This window comes from Liolophura sinensis, chromosome 8 (genome assembly GCF_032854445.1).
Source record: "Liolophura sinensis isolate JHLJ2023 chromosome 8, CUHK_Ljap_v2, whole genome shotgun sequence".
NCBI lineage: Eukaryota > Metazoa > Mollusca > Polyplacophora > Chitonida > Chitonidae > Liolophura > Liolophura sinensis.
Genome location: NC_088302.1, coordinates 3,099,267 through 3,121,163, shown reverse-complemented (window position 1 = coordinate 3,121,163; position 21,897 = coordinate 3,099,267). Strand labels below are relative to the sequence as shown.

Sequence of the window (21,897 nt, the reverse complement as noted above, 5' to 3'; positions counted from 1 at the left end):
CTTCATCATATATTTAACCCAGGTGTACTATCCAGCTCAACTTCATGTATTTAGTTCAACTTCATCGTTGAGCTTGGGTTTACTGTCCAGCTCAGGTACATCTACTGTCTTGGGTACATCTACTGTCTCGGGTACATCTGAAACATGCAGCAAAGGGACACCTATTAGCTCAGGTACACCAACTAGCTCAGGTATACTCACTACATGCAGCTGAGGTATTCCTACCAGCGTACACCTAGTAATTGTCAAACACACAAACACCACTTATACAATCTAGTTCAGGTACATCTGATAACTGTGAAGAGCATGCACACCACTTATACAATCTAGTTCAGGTACATCTGATAACTGTGAAATGCATGCACACCACTTATACAATCTAGTTCAGGTACATCTGATAACTGTGAAGAGCATGCACACCACTTATACAATCTAGCTCAGGTACATCTGATAACTGTGAAGAGCATGCACACCACTTATACAATCTAGTTCAGGTACATCTGATAACTGTGAAATGCATGCACACTACTTATACAATCTAACTCAGGTACACCTGCTCAGGTGAACATTACAACATAGCTTGATCAATTTTACAACCAATACTGGGTACACTATCTCTGTTTATAGGTACACGCTGTTTACAGCTATTATAGTACAACTATCAAGCACAAATGGAATCATTTTTCAGTGGTATTGTCCGTATTTATTAAGATCAGGTACTCTTTCTTACTTTACTTACTTTCTTTCTTACTTTCTGTGTAGTTTACTGTCTGCACAGTAGTTAAAAGTACATTATTATAATTACATCACTCCAGTGCTTTACATAGCTCATGTAGGTAGTTCAACATCCAGTTCAGAACATCAGATTCATTTACAAATCTGTCATTTACATGAAATGTGTACGTGTATATGAATGTTATGTCTGTTATGTCTGTTTTCTAATTGGCTCTTTGTGCTATGGACAAATTCCATTAAAGCATTCTGATTCAAGATTTGAAACATGGTTTTACATGTAGAGCTTATTTTTTGACCCTAGAAATTTAAATTTTAACCATTTCATCCATGTTATATCTTAGAACAAGTGTGCCACCAGGCATGAGTCTTGTCTTGTTAAAAGGATTTGAAAAGGAAGTTTGACTAAAGTGAGAAATGTGGAATGAGTTAAAGAGCTGCTCGATCCTCAGAACTGGCACAGAGATGCGGTAATGTCAGGGGGCATAAGCTGTTTCCCCTCTTATCAGCAAATCAATCTCGTTAGGCTCAGGTGTTGGATCAAAGCCAACTCAGGTGCGAGCTGTTACACTGATGCCATCTCTATTGTGGCAATTTATGAATTTTCTGTTTGTATCTGTGCCCAGAAAAACTTCATAGCCATAGTTATAGTGTAATGTGTACATCTTCTTGATACAGACTTTGTTGTTGTAGCTAGCCACGTATAGTATTACCGGTGCATTGGTCAGACTATTAGCCTGACACCTTGCAAAGTGGCCTGTTAGTGTGCCTTGATCAAATAACCACCCCCCACCCCCACCCCAACCCCCACCCAAACCCCCACTCTCACTGGATGATCTTGTTTAAACCTGATTATGTAATCTGTCTGCTTCGTAATACATCCATCAAGGGAGATATATTTAGTATGAATTATGAAGTTATGATGTGTGAGTTACGCACATGGAGATTGTACCTGGGAAGGGCTATTGGGATTTGCATTTCTGCTTGACAAGGCGCAGAAATAGACACTGATTACAGGTGTTATATTTGAGACTGTTTCATTGTTAGTGTACTTGTATTGTGTTTTTTTATGTGTCAAAGTTTAATAGGGTCAGTTGTGGGCCAAACAATACATATACAATGACATTTGAGGTGGTTGTAGCCTGGTGATAGAAGTGAAAATGTGGGGACTGGAGGATTGTAATGGTTGTGACTTACATGATAAGGTATACCTTTATACAGTTTATAAAGGGTACATTGTATTTGACAAGAATTTAGTTTATAAGGAATGATGCAAGGCTTGGTCTGCCTGCATGGTGTCATTGTACTTTGATGGGATGGGTTGTCATGTCCGGTGTCAGTATACATGGATGGGGTGTCATGTCCAGTGTCAGTATACATGGATGAGGTGGCATGGCCGATGTCAGTATACATGGATGGGGTGGTATGGCCAGTGTCAGTTTACATGGATGAGATGGCATGGCCGGTGTCAGTATACATGGATGGGGTGTCATGGCCAGTTTCAGTATACATGGTTGAGATGGCAATTGTCCGGTGCCAGTATACATGGTTGAGGTGGCATGTCCAGTGTCAGTATACATGGATGAGGTGGCATGTCCGATGTCAGTATACATGGATGAGGTGGCATGTCCGATGTCAGTATACATGGATGAGGTGGCATGTCCGGTGTCGGTATACATGGATGAGGTGGGATGGCCGGTGTCAGTATACATGGATGAGGTGGCATGTCCGATGTCAGTATACATGGATGAGGTGGCATGTCCGGTGTCAGTATACATGGATGAGGTGGCATGGCCGGTGTCAGTATGCATGGATGGGGTGGCATGGCCGGTGTCAGTATGCATGGATGAGGTGGCATGGCCGGTGTCAGTATACATGGATGGGGTGGCATGGCCGGTGTCAGTATACTATGATTGGATGGATTGCCATGTCTACTGTCCATATACTATGACTGGGTAGGGTGTTATGTCTGGTGTCCATATACTTTGACTGGGTAGAGTGTCATGTCTGGTGTCATTGTTCATGGATGAGTTTGCATGTCTGGTGTTTTTATGGTAAAGCTTCATTAAGTCTGAGACAATTGAGACAACACTTTTAAATAAAGCTAAATAAAGCAATCAATCAACTTCTTAACAAACATATAACACCTTACGGAGTCATTGTACATTGTGATGCCTACAGTAACAGGCCCTGGCAGAGGGGTTATTGAAAGGTACTTATAAGACAGGCTGTGCACAGGTATGTTTTAAATCCTTCCCCCAATATATATTATGTATAATATAATATTATTACGGTTATATATGTGAAACAGCCAGGAAACAGATTTTTATACCTGAAGGAATGATCAGTAAGCTGAGGATTGATTGATGGGATGTTTATGTGAACACATCCATTAGTGCATACATGTGTACATGAATGCTGTACAGGTATTCCATATACCTGTACGTGTGTCCAGGTACAGTAGGCCTATCAGAATCTGGGTGTAACAGCTTCTTACGCCTACTGCAGTTATACATATGCATTTTTAGGTTCCATTTCTTCTACAGTTAAGTCTATGTTTTGCTCTCCTTTCAGGAGATGAATCTAATAAGACTAATATATTAAGGGAAGCACTTCTAGCCTTGAATATCCTTATTGTGGTATATATACATTAAATGTGGATTGCAGATATTTGTCTTAACACTTCATGTTGATTTCAGGTGCGAATTTGTTAGTGTTTAATGCTGGTTGGAGATAGCTCTTATTCTATGAAGGATTTTAGGGTATTAAATATTAAATAGTGTACTTGTAATGATATAAAATATTGCTTTGTCATGCCAGTGGTTGGATATGGTTGTAGTCAGATTTCAAACATTTATAGGTAGGATGGTCTTCCTTATTCCTGCTGTATTGTGGCAACGCCCCCCCCCCCCCCCAAGTGCTGTGGTGTACTCACTGAACTAGCCGCTAGAGGCACAGCACTGCCTCTTATAAATGGATCATTCAGTCAATGACTTGTGAAATGAGGGGCTATTTCTATGGCAGACAAATTGCTACATTTTCCACTTTTTACCTTTCTTTTTTGTACCTTGCTCTTATCAGGGTAAACAATCAAGTTTTTGTGGTTACCCACTATACATCTGTCAGGTCCTCACAAGTTTTTTAAATTAATATTTGTAATGTGACATGTGTGGAGATGCTCAGATTATAGTGATGATCTATTGCAAACTGGGTGCCTTTGTGAAAGTAGCACATATTTATGTATGTACAGTATACGCTGTATTTGTAAACTTCTAACCATTAGACCTACATTATGATGTTGTGACTGAATGCTTATATCAGCTAGAGACAAGCTACATGTAGCTCCACTAAGAAACTACAAAACACCATGATTAGGGACGACAAAAAAACATGGTTAGTGACTACAAAACACTATGATTATGGGTTACAAAACACCATGATTAGGGACTAAAAACACTATGATAAGGGACTACAAAACACCATGATTAGGGACTACAAAACACTATGATAAGGGACTACAAAACGCTATGATTAGGGATTACAAAACACCATGATTAGGGACTGCAAAACACCATGATTAGGGACTATAAAACACCATGATTAGGGACTACAAGACACCATGATTAGGGATTACAATACACTGTGACTAGAGGCTACAAAACATTATGATTAGGGACTACAAAACACCATGATTAGGGATTACAATACACTATGACTAGAGGCTACAAAACACCATGATTAGGCATTATAAATCATTAAAAACAAAACGCTAGATTTTATGTACAGGTAGAGCAATTGGAAAACCAGTTGACAATACTTGAAGGGTGATAGTTAGGGTTATAAATTTTATGCAACCATTGAAAAATGTTATAAATATATTTAGTCATGCTAAATGTAAGTATTGTGTGCAATGTTCTCGACATAATGCATCTAGGAACTGCTGATGAAGTGTTACTTTTAAGGGTCCTTGTGCCTACATGCTTACCTAGCGCAGTCACACTTTTGGGCTGAAGATTAGGCTTTTGACGTGTAATTTGCACATGAGTGGCTGAGCGAATAGGTCAGATTTTATCTACATGAAAGATGACTGCTTTTTTATTTTATCAGATCAGTTTTATCTAGCTTGAGCTTTTGACAGATAAGGCTGGGGCAATTAAAAATAAGATCTGCCATCAACCCTAATGGGGAAGAGACAAGATGTGTTTTTTATTTATCAGCTGTAAGATTCAGGTAATTTATGCGATGTTAAAACCTTAAACTTCGCTCATATCAGAAACATACGAAAGTTTTTATTACCTTACAAGATAACAACCTGTGAACCTCCCATTTTGTTTTCACTTTTTTTCTGAGTTACTTTTTCAAAGTTATATGAAATGATATTAACCTTCAGAGTATCCTCGCTTTCTGGGATGTAAAGCACCTTCATGTTATTTGGATCCTTCTGCATAAATGTTCATTATTACTGCCCTATACACATCAGGTGTTTCAAAACAGATTTGAAAGAAAAAATGAAGATGTATTCTGCACCCAAAATACATTATTTTGCAATATCCATGTTTATGAAATAGTCATACTTTATGAGAACAGTAAGGAAAATTTGTTGTACATTTTGTTCAGTCCTCGTTGGCTATCCTGCATTGACATTTGTCAATAAACAACCATAAGGAAAATTTCTTGTGTATTCTTCGGGTCTTTTGAATTAAATCCTATGTGTATTTCCAACCTTCATGAGAACAGTCTGGACAATTTTCTGTACAACCTTCATGCCTCGTGGGTTACGCTACATTAATTTATACGCATCCTTCATGAGAAGAGTTTATGGAAAATTTTGCTGAGCAAATTTTGCAAATCACATTCTGTTGCATGTAATTCCCAGTTATGTAAAATAACAGTGAAGTAAAACACAATCTACAATACATCGCCCATTTTTTTCATTTTCTTCACATGCATATTAACTGTACAACAGTACTTGCTATTTATATTGATTCTCCCTTTCGTAAAGCTTTTCAGACTTCATGTAAGTGGTAGTAAGACGATTTACAGTTTTTTTAAAAAAGCATAATGGAACTAAAATATCGGTTTTCTGAAGGGAATTTGGAGACAAATGTGTTATGCAGTCTTGGAAGCAATGGCTGTGACAGCATTGGTTAAGGGTTTTCTTTATAAGACTGGTGTTACTGTACCACCAACTGCGCCTTTGAAAATAACAACAGCATAAAAAATGCTTTTATATGGTAAAAAACAAAAGAAAAAAGGTTATTGTGTAAGGTCTGCTTCTCAAAATAATTTATTTCATTTGAATCTATTTAATGGCTCAGTAAATAATATAATTATTTCTGCGCATTTTAAATTAAATGCTATGGAAACATGTTTTTCCAGTTGACATTTCTTTTTGTCCTCATTTGCATTTTAGGTGTAAAAATTAAATTTTATTGTTTAGAGAAAGACAGGTTCTGCAATGATGCTGGCACCATGGGTGGTCAGATATGGTTGTGGTTTAGTAATGCTGAAGTGTACACATACATCAATGCTGTTAGTGTACACATACATCAATGCTGTTAGTGTACACATACATCAATGCTGTTAGTGTACAAATATAGGGAATGAAGTCATTGTCTGATCAGGCATCTCTCTTGCTGCAGGTCTACACATGTAACAGCTCCTTGATCAGTGGGGTCACAGGTTCAAATCCAACTCTTGCTGGGGCTGGTGCTGATGCATTATCCCCAGTAGTTTTTCAGACACCGAGCAAAGATCAGTGAGTTCGTGGATAAGGTTTGATCTGGTTAGATCAAAAGCTGATCAGTGAAATGCTTGTAATATTTGAGCCCCTAATCAAATCAGTTAAATAGAACGAATGATTATGGCCACATGGGCAGTTTTTCAGCCATATTGTGGCGATAGTTATGTGTAAATAGAGGATTCTACCTTGGATTTTATGTGCAAACTGATAACACATCTGTATGTAAAATAATATGACAGGTTAATAGTGTCATATTGAATACTGAAAAATGTCTGGTGTTTTAATACAAGGATGCAAAATGAGAAATTATACCAAATAAAGTAAGATGCAGTACAAAGCGTAGTTTATGAGGGATTTCTTTAGCCAGCTGTGCATGACATACGTAGATGTGTGTGTTTTTGTCTATTGGTCTTTCATAGTACCATTCATGATGGAGCCATTAATGAGTTTGCCCCTGACTTCTTAGCACTTTATTGTTTGTTCATCAAAAACACAGACCCATCATGTTAAGCCATCTAATTTTGTCCCAGTGCTTCATGCTGTATCCATGACGATGCTGTATGAATGCATCCTTTTGTCTTATTGATGATTATATGAAGTCAGATTTGCTGACGTCAATGCTGTCCATGTGAAGCCATGTCACTGACTGTTCAGTGCGACATTGTTGTTGGGGGATTGGCCTCTCCAGTCCACACTGTGTATGGAGGGCTGTGTACATGTCAGAGCTCAGTTAATATGCTTGATGAAGTAGGTAAATTATGGTAAAGAGCTGCAGACTTTTGTTAATTGGTCAAATTCTATACCTTACATCACAGACTGCTTAGCTGTATTATATGTACATTTCTGAACCTCACATCACAGACTGGAGCTGCTCAGCTGTATTGTATGTAAATTTCTGAACCTCTCATCACAGACTGGAGCTGCTCAGTTGTATTGTATGTAAATTTCTGAACCTCTTATCACTGACTGGAGCTGCTCAGCTGTATTGTATGTAAATTTCTAAACCTCACATCACAGACTGAAGCTGCTCAGCCGTATTATATGTATATTTCTAAACCTCACATCACAGACTGGAGCTGCTCAGTTGTATTGTATGTAAATTTCTGAACCTCTTATCACTGACTGGAGCTGCTCAGCTGTATTATATGTAAATTTCTAAACCTCACATCACAGACTGGAGCTGCTCAGCTGTATTATATGTAAATTTATTGAACCTCACATCACAGACTGGAGCTGCTCACCTGTATTATATGTAAATTTCTGAACCTCACATCACAGACTGGATCTGCTCAACTGTATTATATGTAAATTTCTGAACCTCTCATCACAGACTGGAGCTGCTCAGCTGTATTATATGTAAATTTATTGAACCTCACATCACAGACTGGAGCTGCTCACCTGTATTATATGTAAATTTCTGAACCTCACATCACAGACTGGATCTGCTCAACTGTATTATATGTAAATTTCTGAACCTCTCATCACAGACTGGAGCTGCTCAGCCGTATTATATGTATATTTCTGAACCTCACATCACTGACTGGAGCTGCTCAGCTGTATTGTATGTACATTTCTGAACCTCACATCACAGATTGGAGCTGCTCAGCCGTATTGTATGTACATTTCTGAACCTCACATCACAGACTGGAGCTGCTCAGCCGTATTGTATGTACATTTCTGAACCTCACATCACAGACTGGAGCTGCTCACCTGTATTATATGTAAATTTCTGAACCTCACATCACAGACTGGATCTGCCCAACTGTATTATATGTAAATTTCTGAACCTCACATCACAGACTGAAGCTGCTCAGCCGTATTGTATGTATATTTCTGAACCTCACATCACAGACTGGAGCTGCTCAGCCGTATTATATGTAAATTTCTGAACCTCACATCACAGACTGGAGCTGCTCAGCCGTATTGTATGTATATTTCTGAACCTCACATCACAGACTGGAGCTGCTCAGCCGTATTATATGTAAATTTCTGAACCTCTCATCACAGACTGGAGCTGCTCAGCCGTATTGTATGTACATTTCTGAACCTCACATCAAAGACTGGAGCTGCTCAGCCGTATTGTATGTACATTTCTGAACCTCACATCACAGACTGGAGCTGCTCAGCTGTATTATATGTAAATTTCTGAACCTCACATCACAGACTGGATCTGCCCAACTGTATTATATGTAAATTTCTGAACCTCACATCACAGACTGGAGCTGCTCAGCCGTATTATATGTAAATTTCTGAACCTCACATCACAGACTGGAGCTGCTCAGCCGTATTGTATGTATATTTCTGAACCTCACATCACAGACTGGAGCTGCTCAGCCGTATTATATATAAATTTCTGAACCTCTCATCACAGACTGGAGCTGCTCAGCCGTATTGTATGTATATTTCTGAACCTCACATCACAGACTGGAGCTGCTCAGCTGTATTGTATGTAAATTTCTGAACCTCACATCACAGACTGGAGCTGCTCAGCCGTATTATATGTAAATTTCTGAACCTCACATCACAGACTGGAGCTGCTCAGCTGTATTGTATGTACATTTCTGAACCTCACATCACTGACTGGAGCTGCTCAGCTGTATTGTATGTACATTTCTGAACCTCACATCACAGACTGGAGCTGCTCAACTGTATTGTATGTGAATTTCTGAACCTCACATCACTGACTGGAGCTGCTCAGCCATATTGTATGTACATTTCTGAACCTCACATCACAGACTGGAGCTGCTCAACTGTATTGTATGTAAATTTCTGAACCTCACATTACAGATTGGAGCTGCTCAGCTGTATTATATGTAAATTTCTGAACCTCACATCACAGACTGGAGCTGCTCAGCCGTATTGTATGTGAATTTCTGAACCTCACATCACAGACTGGAGCTGCTCAGCTGTATTGTATGTACATTTCTGAACCTCACATCACTGACTGGAGCTGCTCAGTTGTATTGTATGTGAATTTCTGAACCTCACATCACAGACTGGAGCTGCTCAACTGTATTATATGTAAATTTCTGAACCTCACATCACAGACTGGAGCTGCTCAGCTGTATTATACATACATTTCTGAACCTCACATCACAGACTGGAGCTGCTCAGCCGTATTGTATGTGAATTTCTGAACCTCACATCACAGATTGGAGCTGCTCAGCTGTATTGTATGTAAATTTCTGAACCTCACATCACAGACTGGAGCTGCTCAGTTGTATTGTATGTGAATTTCTGAACTTCACATTACAGACTGGAGCTGCTCAGCCGTATTATATGTAAATTTCTGAACCTCACATCACAGACTGGAGCTGCTCAGCCGTATTGTATGTGAATTTCTGAACCTCACATCACAGACTGGAGCTGCTCAACTGTATTATATGTAAATTTCTGAACCTCACATCACAGACTGGAGCTGCCCAACTGTATTATATGTAAAGTTTGTGTAGTGTAACAATATATTCCTGTGCAACATAAAAATTGTTTGAATTTGGTGTAGTTTTGAGTTTTCCACATGAAAAATTCTTCAGGTTGAAGATCAACATGAGAACTTTCACATGACTGTGTCATAGCCCTGTAAGTTTTGTCCAGGACTGTGAAATTAATTAACAGGTAAAAGAATGTCTTGCTCTGTTTGTTATTAATAAGCTATTCAATGCTATCATGTTACAAAACATGCTGTGTAAAATAAAGAGGATGACAGTATTCATAAATTTGATTAGTGTTTACTTTGAAGCTATAGAGATATCTGGATTGAGCCTAGCTTATCTCTCTCTTTGGGTTGCTGTCTGCTGGCCTAGTGGCTGCCTAAGTAGCTGGTTAAGGGTCTCGCTGCTGTGTTCACAACATTCAGGGTTATGTTGTCTGCTGGCCCAATGGTTGCCTAAGTAACTGGTTTTGGGTCAAACTGGTGTGTTCACAACATTCAGGGTTCTGTTGTCTGCTGGCCCAGTGGCTGCCTAAGTAGCTGGTTTAGGGTCAGGCTGGTGTGTTCACAACATTCAGGGTTCTGTTGTCTGCTGGCCCAGTGGCTGCCCAAATAGCTGGTTTAGGGTCTCACTGGTGTGCTCACATCATTCAGGGTTCTGTTGTCTGCTGGGCCAGCAGCTGCCTAGGTCTTTTACCTGAATTTTCTTAGACGATAATTCTGTCATGGTCATGGATAAAACATACAGGTATATGTAGGTGTCTTCCCAAAAATTTAAAAATGTGATACTTACTTGGAGTAAATATGACACTTCAAAAAAAACTGATATTTTAAGACTGATATTGTCCTTAACCTCATTTCCAGCCATCGCTTTTTTATATAGGAATATAAGATTGCTTGTAAGATGTCAATCAAACAGGGATATTGTACATGTATCTATATGTAAGACATGGGTTATGTGTTGTCAGTGTCATGAAATGAGGGACCTGAAAATATTACCTATGTTTGTCCTAATATAGAGATTTATGATGTAGTCAGGGTAGCTATGGGTGATTTATTGCTGCTCCTAGCCATGCAACCACTGATCTAAGATAGGGGTCACTGTGTTAGTGGGACAGGTCTACAGGCTGGATACATTGACACACCTGTGCGTCAGCTATGGAGAAGGTTAAAGGTCACTTTTTGTTCCCTCCATTCTGTGACATCACCAGCCCTTTGTAGTGTCCTGTGTCTGAGAACCGATTTACGTCACAACCTGGTATGGTCGGCAGCTGGTTTAATTCTTCTAGGTAATTGTAGATGTACATAGAATGGAGCGTATGTAGACATGTAAACTTGATGTATGAACCAGGGGTATCTTGTGAAATGGGCTCTCCAGAATTTCACAGGAGTCTCAAATGACTATTTCATTGAAGTATGATTTTATATGTACATGTAAATTTCCAATGTGCAGGAATAAAACATATGTGCTATATGAGAAGAACAATTATTAAAATGGAATGCAAATAAATTTGAGAAAAATTGTCTACTAGCTCCCATGAGAAAGCTGTTCTTGTGGTATATAATGGATTAAATATATCAACATATGAAATATTATGCGGGATAAGAGTCAGTCTAACAAGGCATGTTTAAAGTGATAATAAAAATGGAATAAGAAGTGTAATATTTATTTATTTGGTTGTTGTTTATTATACCATACTGAAATAAGACAGTCCGCAGTGAGCGTAAGGTTTAGAGTCGGTGATGAGGCAGATTGCAACAACAACAACAACATCACAACATGTTATCTGAATAAGCAAGAGGACCAAAATGTAATGGTATATACATGTACAAGAACCTCTTTCATATGTGAAGGAAATGTTTCTAATATTATCAAAATTAAATTGTTAGTGTTACATAAAAGTATATACCATACTTACAGCTGTTGATGCATGGATTTAAAGTGTTGGCAATATATAGCAACGTGTAGATGAAATGCAATCCATATAGGATATACTCTCTGGCCGTATGTGAGAAGATCTGTTAGCAACCTGTGGATGGTCGTGGGTTTCCGGCTGGTTTCCTCCCTCCATAATACTGGCCGCCGTCGTTGAAGTGAAATATTCTTGAGCACGGTGTAAAACACAATCAAATAATTAAATACAGGATGTATACAGAAAAAACTGTTGTTGTTTTGTGATTGTGATTTTTCTTTTACTCTCATCCAAACTGATAATAAAATGAAACATCAGAAAAACACACAAAAAAATATTCAAATGCTGCAGGATTTGAAAGACTACAATGTAATATTGTTCAGGTAGGGGCACATATAAACTTCACAGAAAATATAAAATACCTCTAATATTGTAAACCATGCACTAGCTGTGTCTGTGGTCAAATTTGCTCGTGATTTAGGGTATATAACGACAGACTTCTTTATGATCAAGATTTCATCGCCCCATCACCAACCATTTGTGTCTAAGCAGGAAATGGCTTGTTCTACATTGCCTTCATCGACATTAGTATAAATGGATATAGCTATTAGGGCGCAAAAGTCCCATAATGACTGTATGGTCAGCTGGGTCAGTCTAGTGTGTGCCTTCAGACTCTGTAAACAATGGGCTGGTTGTAACATCCAATGTACTCAGTGATTTGTCCAGGGTTATAACCATGGCAGTGTCATGTGACCTTTGAGCTGAGCCCGATCTCATAGTTTCAAGATAAACTGCCCAATTCAGTGATCACAGAAATGTAGAGCTGAGAACACTTCCAGTACAAATGTCACTCACCTAGATTTGAACCAATCAGAATGGCCATTGCCAAAAGCCTTGTTTTAACAGGGTTTCAGTCTTTTTATACCTCAATCAAAACATCCTGCCCGAACAGATATTCTTTGACTTGACTACTGCTGAACTAATTACCTTGTAGCTTCTGACTGGATGTGTTGTGCGTTTGTTCTTTTAGCATCTCAGTGCCCCTCATCATCTTATCAGTGTATTTAGCTACCTGTGACGTTTGTAGATCAATATCATAACTTCCAGCATTTACATATAAATACCTGAATGGAGACAATAGATCTTTTCTTTTCCTTAAAATCTGTGTTGATAGTGTATGTATACTGTCATGCATGTTAAAGCAAAATCCCCACTGGCACTTTCAGGGGATGTCGTTATTTTCATTCAAGTTTTCTCCGTGTGTAATATTAGTTTACAATTATTTATTTAGTGCAGTCATCAGAGGTTAAAGCACACAGAACTACAAAAACATGCAAACAAATGCCTAAATCAAACTTTTGTTGAAAGGGGGTAGCTCTCTGTTTCTTCTACTTTAGCACTGAAACAGTTATTCATTAAAAACACAACATTCTACAATATTAAACTTTGTTACATCAGTTAACAGTCCTCACACTGGGACAAAGAACATGCTACCTGTAATTATAATTTATATACAAACAAACAGATATTCTTTCAACCAGTGACACAACTTTGTCTAAGTTTTGATCTTGGTGCATACAATTGACTGATGTTTATAACAAAGAATTATCGGATTGTCTTTAGATTTTAGAAATGTAGTTGTATCTACTGTTACTAGTTAGATCCTGTATTGTTATGATGGGCAAATGGGAATAGCAAATTGTATGATTTGACAGACGTCTTTAAATAAAGCTTTCAGTCCTTTCTCCTAGCAAGTTTCTAGTTTCGGGATGGGTTTTCCTTGCACAGATCTTGTGCTTTTGTAGGGATCATGCCAATATTACCTGACACCTGTTATATGATAAGTAAAACATTCTCGAGTATTGCATCAACTCCATTTGAGCCTGTAAGTATTTGTGTATAGTAGATAGTAGGAGACTACATAGTAGTATCAGTCAACCATCACAAATTTCCATCTGGCATTTAGTCAGTGTGATATAACCATTCAGAAGTGCAAAGTTCACGAGAGGACAGCTTGTCAGCAGCTATTGAATCTGTTTATTATAAACTGTCATGAGTTCCACGCAGCCATATTTTGCAAGTCTCAGTGCAGACTTTTTTCAGCCCATGCAAATCAGTAACCTTCTACAAATGACACTTTTGCCTGGGGTACCAATATATTCCAGGATGACCTTCAGAGTGTGTCCTTTGAGGCATAATGTCCGTGTAGCCAGGATACCACTGATAATACTCGTCAATGTGGACCATCTTACTAGACAGTTTGGATCATTGTACTACGGTGCTTTCTGGCCGGGAATGGAACAATGAAACAGAAACTTCTTCTTATTGCTCTTGTGTTTATGCAGTTTTCGCTTGTTCACTGTTGAATGGAGCTGTGTGTTGGTTTTGTGGTTGATACCAGGAAGACTATATCAGCAATGTTTACATGTGGGATCTAGCTCTCTTCTTGACACTATAAGGGCGAATGTTGTCAGCCAGAAGGCCCCTAGCTTTACAGATCCCATCCAAAATAATTAAGATTATATTATTTGTTGTCTATTCTTTTAGTTTAGAAGGGATGTTTGAGGTTCCATCATGCTGAAGGGTGGGGCTTCCATATGTGCTTTGTTTGATTTCCTCTGGAATCTGTCTGGTTTCCACTCGGCTCTGTGTTTTGTCCTGTAGACTCTATCTGGTCCCTGTATGGTTTCTTTGGGCTCTGTCTGGGTTCTTCTGGGCTCTATCTGGTTTCATCAGGCTCTGCATGGTTTGTTCTGGGCTCTGTATGGTTTCCTCTGGGCTCTGTATGGGTTTCCCTGGTCTCTGTCTGGATTCATCAAGCTCAGTATGGTTTCTTCTAGGCTCTGTATGGCTTCCGCTGGGCTCTGTCTGGTTTCATCAAGCTCTGTATGGTTTTGTCTAGGCTCTGTATGGCTTTCTCTGGGCTCTGTCTGGTTTCATCAAGCTCTGTATGGTTTTTTCTGGGCTCTGTATGGCTTTCTCTGGGCTCTATCTGGTTTCATCAAGCTCTGTCTAGCTTCCTCTGTGCTCTATCTGGTTTTATCAAGCTCTGTATGGTTTCTTCTGGGCTATATATGGTTTCATCTGGGCTCTGTACGGATTCCTCTGGACTCTCTCTGGTTCCTCCACCAGCAAAGTATATGAATAGATGCAATTTCCTTAGCTACGACATCCTTCAAGTTGATGTTGCTTGCAGTGAATGTTGATTAAGCAAATGGCCTATTTTAAAAGATTTGATATGTCAAAAATTTGACGGAGACAGAGTGATATGATAACGAGCAGTTATTGCAGCTGAAAGTCCCGAGGACTTTAAACACCAATTAAATAAATAATTTGACTTAATGTGGAAAATCATCACACAACTGGCTGTTTTTTATATGGAAATGGGGAAGAATGGTATTCGTTTTGCACATAGGTAGGGCATGGGGCGTATTGATTTAATTTTTTTCAATTTGAAAAAACTATTGAGTAGTTGGAGGTCATACAAATGTCTCGCAATGTAGAGCATGGAGAACATGATGGGTACATGCATATACAGGTGGCTGATTAGATTCCTGTTACTTTACCTTATGTCTCCACCCCCCAGTATTGCACTGCACCCTCATCACTTTACCCCAGATTGTACCCATTAATAGAAACAGTGTGAAGGATAGGTTATGTGCACTTTACTGTTCATTGATCAAGTTTAGAAGTGCAGTAGGGCTATTGTTGAATGCCTGGAGTGAACTGCTCTGCCCAAGTACATATACTTGACACAGTCACTTTTGATTATGTCTGAACTTCTTCTTGGATAAGCAAAGCTATTTGTAACACTTTATTTAAGAATGTTTTCACAAGTTGCTACTGCGCCGTCATGACCGTATGCATGCAAAAAGGTTTTTTAGGAGATGGGAGGAGGGCAGGAGAGACTTACATCTGCACTGTATATAAAATTGTCTATGGTAATGAAAATTTGATATGCATCTTGTAAATTAGATCAAATTTTAGAAAGTATAGATTCAGTTTTGGTTTTTACATGAAAAAAGAAAGATGAAAAATTTAAGAAAATTTAAGAAAGTAGATTTACTATTATTGCAAGGATTAAACTATGGACCTGCCATAGTTGGTCAGTAGTTTTATTTATTCTTGGGCATGGGTTTTTGACCATCTAGACGAGGACACATTTAAAAGATGAACTAGGCTCACATCGCTTTATTTAACTAGAGCACTGCGTCTCACCGCAGCCAATCGCTTTCTGACCAATGAGATTACAGATTAGAATTTATGTCTTAATAGTTTGGCTGCATGTACTTTGAAGTCTCAATTATCGTTTGGAAGATTAACAATCTACAGAGTATACAAGTTATTGGAGTGATGGCCATAAAGTACATGGAAGAACAGCTAAATATGTGGTTTGCAATGGCTGCGTTAAGTCAATTCACATAACATTGTTTCCTTTTTCATCGAAATAATTGTGACTTGATTACTTTGCAAATGGGCACCTTTTGTAGTCAGTCTACCAAAAAGCTGTTTTGTGTCTAGATGAAAAAAAAACAATTTTCTCATTTTTGAATAATTTCTTGTCCTTGTGATGTATTTTTGACAAAAGCTGCTTGTCCATCATGTAGAACTTTGGATGTTGATACATACATGTACCTTCAAACCTATAATGTCATGATGCAGGTAATGTCATGATGCAGGTAATGATATCATGCAGGTAATGATATCTTGCAGGTAATGACATCATGCAGGTAATGACATCTTGCAGGTAATTACTTCAAGCAGATAATGTCATAATGTCATTTTTTTGTGTTGTAAAGGTTGATATTTGTGGTTTGTTAAATTGTTCAGAAGGATTTGGATTGATTTATCAAGAAATTCAATTCCAGTATCATTGTGAGGCTCCTAGAAGGAATATGGAATTTTCCTTGTTTTCCCGCTTTTATTATACAACTTATATGCAAAAAGAGATAATACCCAGTTTGTCGCATTTATTGTCAAAAGAAATCATAAATTTCCAGCAATCAAAGCATTAATCAGTATAATTCTGCGTGAGGTGTTAACTGAGTTTTCTGGTTGTCAAGTTGATGAGGTATAAAATGGTATCTGGCAAGAACCAGTGCTGCTTATTTTCTTTATTACCCCAGGCTAATTGGATTGCAGAATGAGGAAATGAAAGCTATTCATCAAATCTGCACACTGTCAGCACCATGGTTACTCATATTAAATATCTGTGTCTTTCTGTCATTGTTTGGCCTGTTGTGGTCAGGTAACTGGCGATGATAAATGGGAGGTCACCCATGCGCCTGACGTGTGCCTATATGAACATCTTCAGGGAAAATGATTACCAAAAAAAAATTAAAATAGATGAGAAAATTTTTCATTTTAGTAATGGTTTAATCCATTTATTTGATGAAAACATATGGTCTTTGTCCAGATTATTGAATAATTTTTCCTGAAAGTCTTAATTGTGAGGAATATTTGTCAGCTCCATATGTTCTGTCAAACGCAGAAAAAATAACTCTTTACAAAACAAAATGTTTGCATGTAGACATACCTGGAGACCTGTCAGTTATGAAAAATTGATAAATATATCAAACTCTAAGGAAAGCAAACAATGACAGATTGATTTCCTTATTAAATTGTATTCCTCAAGTCTTGTTTTGCTTGCAGTGTACCAAGATTTATCTCCTTGCTGTCAAAACAGCGAGAAATCATGCATTTTTTGTCTTTGGTGTAGGTAGTATTTATTGTGTTACATAGGGTCTTTAAAAAGTACCGTTGTGCTATAGATGTTATATACTTTATGAAAACATTACTGTTACATAGATACATGTATATACTAAAGTGTTAGTTATATCCATGGATGTGTGTGTACCTCAAATAAATATCCATATATACAGGTATAAAAGTAGGAGGGGCCCTCCGTGGCCGAGGGGGTTAGCATGCCAGCATGGCGTAATAACCCAAGAACCTCCCTCCAATGCAGTCAATGTGAGTTCAAGTCCAGCTCATGCTGACTTCCTCTCTGACCGTATCTCTGGAAGGTCTGATAGCAACCTGCAGATGGTAGTGAGTTTCCCCTGGACTCCCCGGTTTCCTCCCACCACAATGCTGGCCACTGTCGTATAAGTGAAATATTCTTGAGTACAGTGTAAAATACCAATCAGATAAATAAATAAAGTAGGATATTTCTGATGTGGAGCAATGATAGAATAAAGAGGGAAGGCATCACCTGCACTGGGATAAATATTTATAAATACTTAGCATAAAAGTACTCGTATACATGCATACTGATGCTTAAACATATGTGTGTTTGTCAGTAAATATTACATGAATCGTTAAGTCTAATAATGTGAGCGGGGAAAAGTCATAATGTTATTCATAGTGGTGTTAAAAAGATGATCAGACGAGATGTTCTGAGAAGTATTATGATGGCTTGTAATTGATGAGAAATTCGCAGAATTCACAGCTTTTTAAAGAGATCCTTGAGAACATTTGAGGTGGTTTAAAAAGCAGTAACAGGCTATACATCCTTACCATCATAATACAAGTGTCTATCTGAACAGGAAAACAAACCTTTGCCCTCTTCCAGTCTAATCTTTGTGAAAGTGCAAGGTTATTGTGAAATAGAGGGATTTTCCCCTCCAGCTGGTGTTTGGATGTCCTGTCATCCAGGAGGCTAGCTAATGATTACTGTCCTCAGGAAGATGACCAGTGGCTGTTGCATGGGTGGACAGGTTGTTAAATGCCACAGGTACATGTAGGTATAATTAGGGCGAGCCTGTGACTAGGGGAACAGCTCAGGGGGGTAGGAAGATGTGAAGGGAGTGGGCAGCTGTGTCCTCCCTCACTGATTGCTGTACTGATCTGGTGAAGGTCATCATGAGATTCATGTCTGCATCTCCTGTGTGCATCTGACAGTTCTGTCAGGTGACGAGAGCGGGGGCATCGATTGGGTGGGGGGTAGGAGCACAAGAGAGAATGGATTGAATGTAATATTATCTTTGCACAAAGAAAAGGTGTTATGATGTTGATGTTTTGAGAAAATATCTCTACACAGCTAAGGCCTTTCTTTCATGTTGTAGTGAATTCTCCACATGTTTCATGTGTATAAGACAACATAAAAAGTGCAACTTTATTGTCTGGATTTCTCATAGTCCCCTCAAAATTGCTATGATTTCATGTTTATAACATAAATGAGGTGGTCGAAGTTTTGGGTAAATGAACTTCAGATATTAGAAATAATATTGCAGGAGATGTAATATTTAGCATTAGGACTGTTGAGACACAGTCTAATGCAGACCAGTGCCATACTACAAATGTTCTGTACAATTACAAGTGTTCTGCAGTACTCTTCATGAAAGTAATTGCCAGTAATTGGCCGTGTAGTGGTTAGTAATGATTTATTATCATTATGATGTATTTAGCGATGGGTGAGATTATTTATGTCCTCATTAGTCAAATTAAGAACTTTTAAGATTAGTTTGGTAGGCCACTGCAAGATACTTGTATATATGCAGTACACGTCCACAATTCGTGGAGCCTTGGTGACAGGTCTGTCCTTGAGGACGCTTGTTTTGCTTTTCACCTGGCCAGTGTCAGGGTTCACTGAAGACTGCACTGGTCTGGCTTCCATCTGTATGGTGTGCAAATCTTTCCTGTGTACTACTAGTACAGTAATACTTTCAAGGTATTGAAAACGTACATTGTAGATGCATCCAGCATTATTGTAATTCTTCAACCTTTTCGCATGTTGATGTTTATTAAAGCATGTTTTTGATTTATTTATTTATTCGTTTGATTGGTGTTTTACGCTTACTCAAGAATATTTCATTTATACGATGGCGGCCAGCATTATGGTGGGTGGAAACTGGGGAGAAATCCATGACCATCTACAGGTTGCTGACATACCTTCCCACGTGGCGGGAGAGGAAAGATACATGTGGACTGATAAAATTATGCTTTTTGTAAATTTGCTAACCTAACCACTGTCATTTTGTCTCAAAAATCTAAAAATGTGCATAAATTGCACTGAAAGCTGCTCATGAAAGCTGCTCATTCATATGTGAAAAGTTTGAGGAATTAGTGTATCATGTGACCTGTTTTCATTGGACAGCAACTTTCATATGGGGGACCTCTATATTCCAGTGTCATCTACCTTTGTTCAGCCGTAAAAATAAGGACGTTGCTAAATTGATGGGTCTTTAGCAGGATAGCTAAACATATATTTCTGTGTTTTTTTTTGTAAGGTTTTAAATAGGATTTTGGCTCAGATTTCATTAATGAGATATACAGTACTTGACATAGGATTTGATTGGACAGGTCTTGATGCGTTGGCCATACTGTGAGATGTAGATGTATCAAAAATCAGTTAACACATGTAAATTTCTGGAGGATATGTATTCATGTTTCACATGCAAATAATTTATTGAAGAACAAATACCATAGAAACACTGTGGAGAAAAAAGAACGTTTACAAAAAGTGTTACAAATTGATTGAGTATGTCTCAGAAGACAAGTTAAAGTGTCAGGTGAATATGAGGTGTTCAGGGTCATTGAGGTTAGCTAGGATGTCTTTACCTGGAGGAAAAAGCAATAAAACAACTCATTTGGAGGGACAAAAAAAAGGATCATAAATAAATCATAAGAATGTTTGCAAATAAGGATATATGTATAATCAGGTTTGATTGTTTCTTTGTTTATTCATTAACATCTGACATCAAATAGATTAACAAATACTTCAGTTTGGTGCGAGCTATACCAAGAGTAAAATTACAGCTCACTATTAAAACCATGCTTGACTTTTATGTGTAAGTATGTTGACATTTCTGTGAGAAGTGTTTTATGCGAGGTGACTGCTTGGTGTGTTACAGCTGTTTAACATAGTGACTGTGCTCATGCTGTATTGCTGACAACAGTCCTGTTATGGACATACATGTAACTGTAGCTTGTAGGTGGACTCTATCGCACAGGCATTGACATCATGCTTGTGTCATATATATGTACCAGAGTAAGCACACAGCCAGTGCTCCCAACCTGACAGCCAGGTGTATTTGTGTCCCATGAAGATGGAGTTCTCACTGGTCCATTCATGTTAAATATAACACTGTAATGTACGACTAAATAAGTCTGCTTTCTCGTAGTATCCTCATGAAAGTTTGCACCTAAACTTAGTGGTCCTAGGCAAGTGTTGGAAAACAGGATACTTTGTCCTTGAATGTTCTGGAAAGTGTTGGGAAACAGAGGACATTTTGTTTTTGAAAGTGTTGAAAAACAGTTCACATTTTTTGCTTCATTTGAAGGTTCTTAAAAACATGTTTGTGTCCATGTGCTAATAGTGTTATTGTCATGTTAACACCTGGTGTAAAACTGTTTGACAACATTTGCCAGAAGTTACCCATAGCACTGTACTAATGTAGTTATATTTTCTCTTGGCTTTTATGCTGTGGCTTTAAGTTGGGAGATTTGTTATAGATACCATGCCTGGTGTTGTCTTTTGTCCCCCCATGTTAAAAAAACTGATGCAGACTACTGCCACATCAGGTATACTTCTAAGATACATGTCACCTGTATGCCTGATACATGTACCCCTTACCTGATACATGAATTACATACCTGATACATGAATTACACACCTGATACAGGTACCCCACACCTGATATATTTGCCCCCTTACCTGATACAGGTACCCCATACCTGATACATGTGCCCCCTTACCTGATACATGAATTACATACCTGATACAGGTACCCCATACCTGATATATTTGCCCCCTTACCTGATACAGGTACCCCATACCTGATACATGTGCCCCCTTACCTGATACATGAATTACACACCTGATACAGGTACCCCATACCTGATATGTGTGCCCCCTTACCTGATACAGGTACCCCATACCTGATACATGAATTGCACACCTGATACATGTACCCCATACCTGATACGTGAATTACATAGCTGATACATGTACCGCATACCTAATACATGTACCCCATACCTGATACATGCATTACATACCTAATACAGGTACCCCATACCTGATTCATGTATCACATACCTGATACATGTACCCCATACCTGATACATGAACCCCT

At 38.4% G+C, this 21,897-nt stretch overlaps 1 protein-coding gene across 2 annotated transcripts in view; it reads left to right on the top strand.

Annotated features, from left to right (window-relative positions):
• The window catches only part of LOC135472889 (high affinity cAMP-specific and IBMX-insensitive 3',5'-cyclic phosphodiesterase 8B-like), a 114,404-nt gene that overhangs the window by 18,965 nt on the left and 73,542 nt on the right, over positions 1–21,897 (top strand). The window lies entirely within an intron of this gene.